The sequence below is a fragment of the Hipposideros armiger genome, unplaced genomic scaffold (genome assembly GCF_001890085.2).
Source record: "Hipposideros armiger isolate ML-2016 unplaced genomic scaffold, ASM189008v1 scaffold_503, whole genome shotgun sequence".
Lineage (NCBI taxonomy): Eukaryota > Metazoa > Chordata > Mammalia > Chiroptera > Hipposideridae > Hipposideros > Hipposideros armiger.
In genome coordinates this window covers 1,252,350-1,264,169 of record NW_017731853.1, presented here as the reverse complement: position 1 = coordinate 1,264,169, position 11,820 = coordinate 1,252,350, and positions in this window count along the sequence as shown.

Genomic DNA, 11,820 nt, shown 5'->3' with positions numbered 1-11,820 from the left:
TTAAAAAAAACTAGCTCCTTAGTTACACTCCACATTTTACTGTAAAGTACATTTTACAGGTTCAATAGCCACATGTGACTAGTTGTTAGCCTATTGGACAGCGCTCTGATATAGTGCATTTCTATGATTGCAGCAAGCTCTGTTAGACAGCGCTGCTCTAAATACTTGAAGAATTTCATAGAAGAGAAAGAACAGATTTATTCTGCATAGCTCCAGCAGGGACAGTGATGCCCAATGGAGAAAAACTAGAGGGGCAGTTTTTTCAACTGAGGTGTTCAGTAACAGAAGAAGCAGAGTAGGACGCTCTCTAAGATGGGAAATATTGGCTCTTGGTGACCCTCGTCTTGTCAAGGATGCTGTAGGGGAAGGTATGCGTAGATGTCAGACTTTCCAGCTGTCAGACTTTGCCTGTTCATGTCAGGCCCTAAGCCATGGCCCAGCCAGCCCACTCAGGCATCTGTTCAGAGCTCTCTGCAACTCCCTTCATTGTTTGGTGATAGAAAGTACCAGGTGGTCTGCCTGAGACTAATCTCAATACCCTCTCTCAGCTCCATCTTAATATGATTTGAACCTTCCTTGGAAAGACTGGTAATTTTAAAAACTCATTAAAAACTTTCAACAAAATTATGCCTAGAAAGAATTTATTTCTGAAAATGGAAAAGTGGGGATATATTTTCTGAATATAAATTTGGGTCGATGGTGGGTGGGGATAATGAGAAGGCCTCATTTTCTAACCCTATGTAGACTTGAGTCATCCAAGATCCTAAATATTTAAACACTTCAACTTAAGCGGAATAAAACACCAATTAGAAGTTGGCAACAGTATTTTCCTTGGATGAAGCCACAAAGCAAATTGTTGGCCTATGTATTTGGAGAGGTCTGTATTTGCAGGGTATCTTTATGGCAAAGTTATGCTTTCCCACATATGTGGTCAAACTTACAGAGAATTTGATGACCATAATTAGTAGATATTTATTAAGCTGTTGAGGAGCTTTTAAAGAGACTGTGCCTGAGAACGCAAAGAATCATTTCTGGAAATCTAAAACTAGGGTTGGTTACCTGAGCACATTCCTAAATTGGAGCTCGATGGTGTTGCCCCGCATACGAATCTCAGCTCTGGTCAAGCCTGGGCAGTTCCACTGGCCTTTTGGAGTTCTGAAATGACACTCTCAAGCTACCTGAGGGTACCAGAGGGGGAAAATGCCATGCATTAACTACGTTAGAACTGCGTGTCCAAGAGGTGAACAGAAAGAGTTGCAGTTCTCTAGAGTCACTGGAGATAGATCGTGATCTGAACACCTCAGTCAGCTTAGATTGACCTTGTCTACTTTATTTAAACCTTAGTTGCTTACTTGCTAAACATTTTTAAATTTGCTCCTTTGGATGATGTAAGTAGCTGTTCTCTCTTTTTCCTTCTTTTTCCTCTCCTATTCATCACAGTTCTGATTTACTTTTATCCAACATGTGGGGGTAAATTATGCTCTAGGCAATTGTTATATGACATGTTCTAACCCCACTGTGGGTTAGGTATCAGTTCTGTGCCCTGGTCCTCTAAGGAATTGTGCGCTCAAGGCAAACAGATGCATTTATTTGTCAGAACTAGGTTTCTTTGGAAAGCATCTTTGGCTTGATCTGGCTACACTGAGGAAGGAGCTATTGACTATGTCTGCACACAGTCAAGAGAAAGTTCTCATGGGACGTGATGTTTAAATGAAGTTGAAGGATGAGTAAGAGTTTGTTGCCTGGATGAGAGGAGAAAAGCATTCCAGGGAGCGAGAATGGCCTGCACAAAGGGAGAGAAACACCAGTGCTTGGGATATTTAAGGGAAACACAAGGATGGTTTTATGAAAAGAACTAGTGGGAGAACCATTCATTTATTAACAAATATTTACGCAACACCAGTGATGTGCTGGCCACTGCTCTAGGCACCAGCGATATATTAGTGAATAAAACAAAGATTCCTGCCCTTGTAGAACTGATATGCTAGTGGGAGAAGTCAGAAAATAACACACACAATGAAATCACTAAATTAATTATTACTAAAGAGTTTAGAACAATCTTTGACACATTATAAGGGCTACATGAGTGTTTGATAAACTGAATAATTTTATGTGTTTATTAGGAAGCAATAAGTGCTGGGGGAGGGTGTGTCATAGAGTTTGGTAAAGGAAATTGTAAGTGCCAAAGGGAGGTGTTAAGATTGGGTTGTAATGTTACAACCTCTTTGAGAAGCCTTTAGAAAAAGTACCAGTGAACAGTGACTTATAAGAGGTGAGGAGTTCATGATACAGTTGTTTTGGTGAAGAGTTTTCCTGTGCATGTAACAGCCAGTGCAAAGGCCCTAAGGCTGGAGAATGTCATTAGGAAATAGCAAGGATAAATAGCAGGGTGGAAGGATAAAGTTGGAGAGATGGGAGGGGACCGAGAGAAGGTCATCATAAGGACTTTGGTTTCATGCAAAATGAAATGGTAAAATGGAGATTTGTCAGGATGTGATATGACTTACCGTATTTCCCCATGTATAAGATGCACCCTTTTTCAAAAAATTTGGGATCTAAAAACTGAGTGTGTCTTATACAGTGGTTGTAGATGGTTGTCAAGTCATTTAAGAAGTGTGGCATTTCAAATGCCATAGATGGAACTGAGTACGAGGCAATATATGAAGACAGTGATTTGTCATCAGACACAGATGAGGACAAGCTAATGGTTGGGAGTTTTGACAGTGATGAGGAGTTGTATGAATTTTATAATGAATCAAACTTGAATTCAATAACTTCATGTAATACATTTTTTTCAAATTTCGGGCCCCAAAATTAAGGTGTGTCTTATACATGGGAGCGTCTTATACATGGGGCAATATGGTAGATTTTAAAAGGTCAGCCTGGTTGCTTGATTGAGAATAGATTTTAAGGGGCAACATTAATGGCTACATGAGGAGGCAGCCAGCTGGGCAGCCACACAGGGTACCAACCTATAAAGGGCACTGAAATAGCACTAGGAATTTTATAAGAAATAGATTGTTGCTGCCAGCACTCCCCTTAGGGAAAGTATTAGACATAGGGAATGAAACAACCCTGGGACATGTTTGGTTTTAGCAATGACATCCACTAAAAGCCTTCTGATGACTATGGGTCTAGTTAACTGTAGGCCTTTTGTTTTGCAGAGTGGGAGCTGCAGTTTGCGGCCAGAGATGAATTGTCAGAACCATAGAATAGAGGTTAAGTGGGCTCTCATCCCCAACTTCCCTCCACTTAGAGCTCAGACCCTTCTTAGACTGGGGTTCAGACCACCCAGAGAACCCTGTGATTCTGTCCCACTGCCCTAAGGAGAAATGTAGGGGCCAGATCCTGAATGACCTTGAACACCCTTCAAACATACATAGTTACATAAATAATATGCACTTCCATGATGGCTTTCTTTTCTTACCTCTAGACCCCATAGAAGAATGTTCTAGTCCTTCATTCTGAGAGCAGTTTTATTGCATTCTCCAGTAATAATGATTCATTCAGAATGTCATTGCAAATCATTTCTGAACGTGCCTGCTCTTGAACGGTGGGATTTAGCTGAGGATGGCTCAGAAGATTAGCTGTTGCTGTCCTAAAGATGTGGACCCTACCTGGGAGAGGAGCCCTAGGGATCTTTGATATGGATGAACAGTTCCCAGAACCACATTTCAGAAAAGACAATCTTGAGCATTACATCATGATAAAGGGGTCAGTTCTCCAAGAAGACATCACACTCCTTAATGTGTACGTACCTAGCAAGAGAGTATCAAACTACCTGAGGTGAAAACTAATAGAGCTGCAAGGAGACATAGATGTATCTACTCTCATAATTGGCAACTTCAACACCCCTTTGTCAGAAATGAACAGATCCAGCAGGCAGAATCAGTAAGACCTAGTCGAACTCGACAACGCCATCAATCAACTGGGTATAATTGACATCTATAAACTACTTCATCCAACAGCAGCAGCATACACATTCTTCTCAGGCTCACTTGGAACATTCACCAGGATAGACCACACTCCAAGCCAAAAAACACATCCCAACAAATTTAAAAGAATAGAAATCATACAGTGTCTGCTCTCCGACCACAATGGAATTAAACTAGAAATCAATAAAAGAAAGAGAACTGGAAAATTCCAGGAAGAAAAATCTAATCACCTTTAATTCAGTGTGCTTTTGCTGAGTGCCTGCTACCTGGCAGATCCCCAAGGGTGAGAGCCATGGCTGTGTCCTTGGTGCACTCATTCCCTGACTCGTGCTCTCTGTCAGGACTTGTATAGTAAATAAATAAGGATTTAGCAAACAAGTAAAACTTACCTACGGGCATGGGGTGGGGGCGGGGTGGCCAGAGACCCTGACAATGATAACATATTTCATCAGCACTCTGAGATCTACATGTTACTATGGGAACATCGAGGAGACAGTCCTTATCAGGGCCTGATTTGTCGCTTTTGTTTTATTATTTTACATCTTTTGCCTGTTTCTCCTTGTATTGTTATATCGCGAGTTCCTGGGCCTGTGATTTTCTGCATATTGCTGTGCATGTAAGCACGGGCTTAATTCTTCATGAAGTAATGATAGCCACCATCACATATTGAGTTCCTTCCACCTTCACAAACGTTTTCTCAATCCTCCAATAGCTGTTTGAGGCAGGTGTTGTTTATCTCCATTTTATAGATAAGAAAAAAATGCACAAATGGCCTAACGTGTCCAAAATAACTCGCTAAGGTGATAATCCTTGGAGCTGGTTTGTGAACCCTGATCCATCTGACCCCAAAGCCATGCTCTTGGCCACCACTGTATCCTGGATCTGCTCCTTGTGCTGTGAATGTAAGATGACTTAAATCTGTCCTATTTCCCAGTTCCTCTTTGGAAACGTGGCAGTAATCCTTCCTGCCTATTTCATTGGGACAAGGGCAGTTGTGGTGTTCAAATGTAAACTGTGATGTACAAATATGAGGTATTGAAATAATTACTTGTTTACTATATAACAAAAGCTCCTTTAGCATCAGAATTGTCTTATTCACTTTTGATCTTTCCAATTCACCTAGATCCTTGAAAGGGAGTAATATATGTTCATGGTTGTCGCAAGATAAAATGACAAATTAATGAGTGAAGACATAGTCATGAAGGGTTTTGCAAGCTGATATCTTGTTAAATGTTGGAATTTGTATGAAATTGAAAACAGTAAATTTACAATCCATCCGGGTTTAAGCAACCGGCTTTTTGATGGTGAATGTGTTTCCCATCAGATTCCAAGCCACCATGTGCCAACCCTGCAGGCCCCGGGCAGACTTGGCAGAGGTGCTGCCCAGGCTCAGTGCCTACACAGCTTCGTCAGGAGGCAGAGGTAATTGCTCACTGGGCTCTCACACGAAGGCACATTTTATAAAGCTGCTTTTTGCACATCGTCAGTTGGAAATGTAACTTTCAGAGTATAAGTCATTTTAGTTAGTACGTATTCAGAGTGACTGCAAAATTGCTTTAGCAGATAATTTCATGGTGAGAAGGAAAATACTTAGATGTTCTCAACTGAAATCCTGAAAGCTGAACTGGAGGTTGTCAGCTTTCTTCTTTCAGTGGCTGTGCTGCCTTTAAAAAGAAGGAAAAGGAAAAATAGCCCCAGTTCTCTTTCCTGTGAAGGGCAAGATGCTATGCCCCCTACATTGTGTGACCTTCCGAGTGCCTCTTTTATACTTGATTTTATTGTCTAAATGAGTTAAACTGATATGAGGTTTCTTTTTTGTTCTTTTTTTGTTATTGATACTGTCCCTGTATTCTTCATGGGCAGCACTGCTGACTCCATAGGGAACCACCTTGTGAAGTCATGGCATACGGATGGGAGACGACCAGAAGAATGGGTGTAGATGGCTCCCCACAAACCCATTATTACAAGGAGAAAAGAGCTCACAGCACACCTATTGATGGGTCTGGAGAGTCTCCACAAATAAAAAATAAAAATAGTAGCATATACTCTCTTTTTTGTTCTCTAGTGCGGTGCTTCTCAAGCTATCTGTGGTGAAGCACTAGTGTTTAATCTTTAAAATGTCTAATCCACCTCAGACTAATACTTTTGTCAAAAGTCAGTGAAATTTAGAAACATTGAATTTAAAAAAAGATGAGTAAAATGCAAGCCTCAATGCTTTATTAGAGTCAACGAATTTATATTTCAGCAAACATTCAAAACAAACAGATAAAAAGGAAAGAATTGCAAACATTGTTCATGTTTTTTATTTGACATGTACACAAGTGATTACTATAGAAAATTCCTATTATATTGTGCTTTCATCATTCCACAATCATAATTAAACAAAGTTATGAGTGAAATAGCTATTCCTCATATTAAATGTCTATATGCACACTACGAATGAATGCATATAGGAACTTGCTTCTTGTCTGCTAATTTATCTAATCTAGATTGGATTGACAAAAATGCTGTATTCTGGGGACAGATGATGGAGCCCGAACTGAATGCATCAAGGATATGAGCCATGGTTGAGGCACTCAACAAAAGTGTGCTAAATTAAAATAGGTTGTTGGAGACTGGATTGTGTTTTCTAAAACGTGGCTCTGGGAACTGCTCATCATATCAAAGATCCCTAGGGCTCCTCTCCCAGGTAGGGTCCACATCTTTAGGACAGCAGCAGCTAATCCTCTGAGCCATCCTCAGCTAAATCCCACTGTTCAAGAGCAGGCACTTCTGGAAATTATTTGCAATGACTTTCTGAATAACAAATGAATCATTATTCAAGAGTGGAATAAAACTGTTCCCCGAGATGAAGGAAGAGAACATTCTCCTATGGTGTCTGGAGGCAGGAAAGGAAGGTCATCATGGAAATGTGTATGGTTTATATTCCTAGGTATGTTGTGAAAGACATTCAAGGTCATTTGAGATCTGACCCCTGAATTTCTCCTTAGGGTGGTGAGATTGACATACAAGGTTTCTGGGTGGTCTGATCTCATGTTGACAGGAATGAAAAAAGAGAGTCTAGCTAATTTAGGATTGCTCAAATTATTTATTTTTAATTTTCATCTAAAAATGAAGCAAGTGGTACCGTGTTTTCAAAATTCATCTTCAGTTCTTCATCAGCAGCCAGTTCTAAAAATATTAAATTTAAATTATCTTTTGATGAAAAAAACAAATCCATAGAATTTTCTACACATAAATCTAGGAAAATAAATACAAAACATTCTACAAAATTCAGAGAATGTTTGGTAATAACATTTTACAGATGTGCTGTATCAATATTATCCTCACCGCTTTCATCGATTATTGTTAAATTCTGGGACATGTCATAAACTATGGAAACTGGTTTTTTTGTGTGTTTAGCTTTTGTTTTTGGTCTTCAATCATATCTGCCATTAAAAAGCATTTTCCTCCCTTACATGAAAATATTAAGATCACTAACATAGCCATTAAACAAGGCTGGCTGTCTAATTCATATCTTTAGAAAGTTGGGACCAAGCTGGTTTCTTCTCTTGCGAAACACTGAGAGTTCATTCTGTACTTCAGACATTCTTGACGGAACTTTTCCTCTCAATAACCATCAAACATCAACATGCAATACTGTTGTTTATGACTAGCTTCTTTCTCAGTTACTCATTGAGAGTAATCAGGAATGTAACTCATTTACCTTTACGTATTCACAGTTTTACTGCATCACTAAGTATAATGATTAGTTTAGTTGACTTATTTTTGAAGCAGGTCTTAATCAACAAAGGCAGCAATGCAGTGATTTGCATTCTGGTGCAAGTTTGTTAATCTGGGTAATTCTTCCTGAGTGTCTTCCTATTTTTGCAGCTGTGCCATCAGAACACATCCCTCCACCACACTTCAACTCCAAACCACATCTGTTGATAATGTAGTTCTTCTTAGCTTTATACATTTGAGAGTGTAGTTGTGTCTTTTGGCAATGAGCATTAAAAAAAAAAAAGGATTCTCCCTTCATATCACCATCATGTTCAATCACGTGTACTGAGAATTGTCATATTCGCAGTATCATGCACTTGTCCAGTTGCAATGAAAAATATTTTGCTTGCTTTACTTGGTCTACGAGTTGGTCTTCCATATCATCAGCCTGGTATGTTAATCTGTGGGGTAATTTGAAAGTGGTACTGGAGCTACCTTCTTTGCCAGAGATTCACCCAACCATTTCAAGCAAACACCTCCAGTCAGATTTTCACTAATGTCATTGATTACATATGGTTTTTCATCTTACCAACCCAGAGTGCTATTTTATTAGAAGCCCACAAAGAGTTAATATGTAAAATACTGAACATTTGTTTCTGTGGCTTTGTAAGGCAATACTTTATTATTATTATTATTATTATTATTATTATTATTATTAAGTACACTTTCCTTTTTTAAGAAAAATAGGCACGCCTCTTACATATTTTTTATTAGTTTAGGTGTACAAAGCAACATAATAGTTAGACATTTACACCCCTCACAACAAAATGATAACCCCCACAATCTACTACCTCTCTGACATCGTATATAGCTGTCACAATACCATTGACTATATTTCCTATGCTGTACTTTACATCCCATGACTATATATATATATATATATATATATATATATATATATAGTCTTTTATTTCAAAGAATTCTTTTGGTTTTGAGCTTATTTTTTGTTGACGTTTTGTAAGTAAATGCTGCCCAAGAAAATTTAAAGGTATCATGAGTTAGAACATTTCTGCCAGTAGCACATGTTTGGGTTTAGCATGCCACCACCTCAACCATGGCTACAAACCCAAATTTAGTATATGAGGAATGATATTTTCAAATAAAACTAACACAAACCCATTGGTCTCCATTTCTTTGGAATTGCTTCTGTTGCCATTATTGGGTTTACTTCTACTGGTACATGCAGGCAAAATATGTCTTCTCTTGAAACAAATAAAAAAGTCCTGTGAAATTTCTTTTACAGTTCGTAAATTAGAGCTAAAAGTACATAATACAGTTTTTCTTTCTTAATTTAGCTGATAATGCTAAACTGTAAATTAAGCAGGGTTTATTAAAAATTAAAATGATCAGGAAAAATAACAAGTTGTAAAAATAAATACATAGTGACAGTTTCTCTACCCATCTTGTCTTCTGTGGCCTTCCTTGTCTGACTTCCTAATTGGCCATCTCTCACTTCTCATCTGTTTTGGCAAGAAGATGGGTAGGAAGACATTTCCTAATAATTGTTTAAAATCCCCCTGTAGGCTGATTCACGGGGAAAAAAATAAGGAGACCGGGGTTTATGGCTTGTGTTTTACATTTAATGCCATTTCCTATGAGATGGATGTGGCAGTATCTAATTGTATCCTAGGGGAATGAGATGTTTTCCCCTTTTCATTTGTAAGCTCCATGATTATGTCGATTATATTTAACTGGAAATGTGGCATCAAAAAAAAAACAAGTGCTGACTTCAGGTCAACACATATATTTTGAACACTTAAAATTTGCAAGGCCCTGTGCTAGATGTGGGAGGGAATAGTGGGGTAAGACAATCAGGGTTTCTGTCTCCTATGACCTGACAGTTTGGTAAGGAGGTTAACTCAGATATAAGGTGTATTGGTGATGTGTTGCTGTGTAAGAAATTACCCCTAAGCTTAGTGATTTAAAACAATAATATTTTTTTTATTTAGCTCATAAATCTGCAGCAGGGAAGTGATTCATCATGTCTATTCCATATGTTATCAGTAAGCTTAGCTTAACTGGGGACTGGATGATCTTCATTTTTTGCTTTTTTTTAGAAATTAAAGTTTATTGGGGTGACAATTGTTAGAAAAGTTACATAGATTTCAGGTATAAAGGGGATCAAATATATTGATGATCCTCTTTCAAGATGGCTCACTCGTATGGGGTCAAATTGGTCCCTGGATATAGGCTAGGGACCCACCAGGGACCCAGGTTCCTTTCCATGTAGGCCTCTGCACGGGCTGCTTGGGCTTCCTTATGTTATGATGGCTGGGTTCCAAGTATGAGTGTCCCCAGAGACCAAGGCAGAAATGCATGGCACTTTAAAGACTTTGAGCCTCAGAAGTCACATAGCATTTGTTCTACCGTGCTCCACAGGTTGATGCAATCAAAAAGGCCTGCCAGGTTAACAAAGAGGGGAACAGACCTGTTGATGGGTATGTGGCAAGATTATAGAAGAGCATGTATGATGGGACATATTGTTGTAACCATCTTTAGAACATAAAATCTTCCATACACGTTATTCATTCATTCAACAAATATTTATCAAACACTTACTATGTGCCTGGTACTATAAAGTGCTGGGTATTCAAAGACAAATAAGACATGGTGTCTGCCTAAAGAAACTGATACTTGCAGGTGAGAAAGTTGCTATAATTAACTTTCTCTAATAAAATGTCGTAAGTACTATGCCAGAAGTTTGTACAAATTACAATGGTGGCAAAGAAGAAGGGGAGGTGATACAATTCCTCAGGAAGTAGCATTTGAGCTGGTTCTAAAAAAAGAGTGTAGGGCAACAGTTCTCAAAGTCCATGGGTCCAAGACCTTTTTGGGGAGTTTGTAAGGTCAAAACTATACAGTAATACTAAAACATTATTTGTCTATTTTATTGTGTTGATTTGTGTCCTGATGATGCAAAAGCAATGGTGGGTGAAACAGTTGGCACCTTAGCATGAATAAAGACAGCCCCAAACTGTATAGGTTTGCATAATCTTCTTCACGGTCATGCACTTGTTGAAAAAAAGAATCCAGTTTCACTTCTGAATGCCCTTGACGAAGCAATACAAATAATTAAATGTATTCAATCTCAACCCTTGAGTGTGTATTTTAATATTCTGCATGACAAAATCAGAATGCATAAAACATTCCTACATACTGAAATACTGTGGTTATTTCAAGGAAAAGCATTTGTACAGTTGAACTCCAAGCTGAAATAGCTATTGTCTTTTTTCATGCTGTTTTCGATACCTTTTTTTACTTGAGAGAACAACTGACAGACAAACTATGCTTTTCCACACTGGGGTATTTGGCAGACATTTTCTTGGAAACCAATGACATGAGCCCATCGCTTCAAGGAAAACAACTGACAGTATTTGTTGCCAATTATAAAATTAAAGCTTTCAAGCGAAAAATAGAAGTATGAAAAGCTGGTAGCTGCCATGAGGAGTTTAGTGGTTTTCAATAGTAAAGACAGTTTGATGTGATTGATGGTGATATTAATAAATAGAATTTTTTAATATTGTTTAATGAAATGTGTTGTCTTTTGCAAGATCTGCATAGTTCAGTGAGCCCATCTTTTCCAAATGATCAAGGCACTATGTTACAAAATCACACACGAGTAAAAGACTTACTCAAAGTACAAGATGAACCTACTCTGTACTAGCGTAACAGAGTGTGGAAAAGTTCATTGATATGGTTTCAGATTCTGCATTAAACTGTAAGAAACTACCACTTGTCAAATTTTAGGATATTATCAAAGAAGGATGTCTTTAGCTATCTGAAAAGGCTATTAAAGTATTTCCCCCTTTTTCCAACAACATATCGGTGTGAGACTGAGTGTTTTTTATATACTTCAACCAGAAGAGCATATCACTTTAGATTAAGTCCAGAAGTAGGTATAAAAATCTAGCTGTCATCTATTAAGCCAGTCATTAAAAGTGATTTGGAAAATTATAAAGCAATAACACTCTTCTTACTAGGTTTTTTTTATGTTTTGGACAATATTGCTATTTTCATAAAGTATGTTATCTAGGTTAATATATAATTATTTATATTTTTAAGTGGATAAATATTTTAAAATATGCTCAGATTTAATTTCTAATGTGGTAAATAGCAATAGTTA